The sequence below is a fragment of the Eimeria mitis genome, genomic scaffold (genome assembly GCF_000499745.2).
Source record: "Eimeria mitis Houghton genomic scaffold, Emh_scaff2230, whole genome shotgun sequence".
NCBI classification, from domain to species: Eukaryota; Apicomplexa; class Conoidasida; order Eucoccidiorida; family Eimeriidae; genus Eimeria; species Eimeria mitis.
In genome coordinates, this window is record NW_013570557.1 from 1905 (window position 1) to 3647 (window position 1743).

A 1743-nucleotide genomic window follows, 5' to 3' on the forward strand; every position below is an offset into this window, starting at 1 on the left:
GAATATCTTTCTTTTCATTTTGTTGAATAAATATTACTTTATCGACGTAGCCGATGTGAGGCGGGTACAAACACACGGCGGGGAGGCTGAAGGTACTGTTGTTACCTCTTCTGATCTCTTCTGGAGTATAAGATCATGATGCATTCTGAATTCATGAAAAAATTCTCAAGTATTGAAAAAAAGAAAAACGAGACTGCAGAAAAGTACGCGAACCGTGCGTATACCACACCCCCCGATTAGAAAGTATTGAATTGGAGGCATCACACGAGCTAAACTGATTTGTATGTGAAATTCTTTGTTTTTTTTCATAGATAATAATATTCATTTCATGTTTTTGTTCATGAATGTACATGCACCGGTCTTCTTGCAAGGGCTGCGGCCGCGCGCCGCGCAAGGCCCTGATTCAAGGTGGTTTTTACTGCTTTCAGCTCGGTGAGAGCAATAGATGCCAACTGTGACATTTTTGTATAGAGTGTTGTGAACTATTTTCATTTGTACTGACATTTCTACGGATCGGACGAATTTTAGGCAGCTAGGCCTCCGGCTGGCTGTGGTCGCTGCCTTGTGGCGCCTCTGATCGCGGCCAACCTAAAGTCATCATCCGCAGCGTTTTATTGAATTTCACGCCGCATATCGAAGAACTTTAACTAATTTCGGCTTATTGGTACTTTAAATACCCCAAAAAACCCGTCTCTTGATCACGGTCGCAGGCGGCTGTGACTCCATTGCCGCCCACGGCAAGCTCTCATACACCTCAACTGAAGAATTCATGTTCAAGGATTTGGGGATTGTGTAGTTTTGACTTGTAGTGTATGTACAGCAACGTACTTATTGCGTCGAAGCCGAGTATTTCTTAATGTGCGGCATTAGTAGCATGCGCCTTGTACAGAAGAGGCGCATGCATATTTGACTGTGATGCGTTGACACCCGGCAGCCTCGCCATAGAAAAGCGCCACCATGCTGCTGGCCACCTAGTGTGCATGGACATCTCGGGACGAAGACTTGGCTTTATCTTTCTTTCAACGCAATCTGTGGTGGTGCCGGCTCTCTCCGCTTGAGCTGCTTGTCGAGCTAGCTCCCCATGGCATTCTTGCGAGTGCATCCATCGCAGCTTTCACGTGGTTTCTATCATCAGTTGACGTGTTCTTTCATTCTCCAGGCTCATCAAGCTGAAGCGGCTAGCAGCTTTCCTGTTGTGTTGACCCTTTGAAGTAAACAGCTGCCCGGCGAGGCAAAACTTTATCGCGTGTGTGCGAGGTGCAACAACAGACGTAGCCAGCAAGTACTTTGGTTGCAGAGCAGAATACGAAATGGGGGCTTTCAATAGCTGCTTCTCAAGCACTCTCCGTCTGTGCTGTACAAAGAAGGTCCACCAGATCCGTGTCGCTGGCCCCGCCCAAGCAGGAAAAACATCCATTATAAAATGGATGAAGTATAAGAGTTTCTTTAAGCTAGCACCAACAGAGGGTACATCTCTTCTCTTTATATTTCTTAGTGTACAGCTACTAGTATACACCACCCTGCGTCATAGTATACTATGCACGGTCTCTGTTGGCGTCATCTGCAGCGCAGCGTTTCCTTTCGTTACAAACATATGTTAGACTTATGGAGTTTATTTTCACGTGTTTATACTTTTTTTATGCATGCGTTGATGCTATATAGGACTGGAAGTCGACCGCATTGACTACCCAGATACTGCTCTCGTCATGTGGGATACCCGGCAGCACTTTGAAGACATGGTTC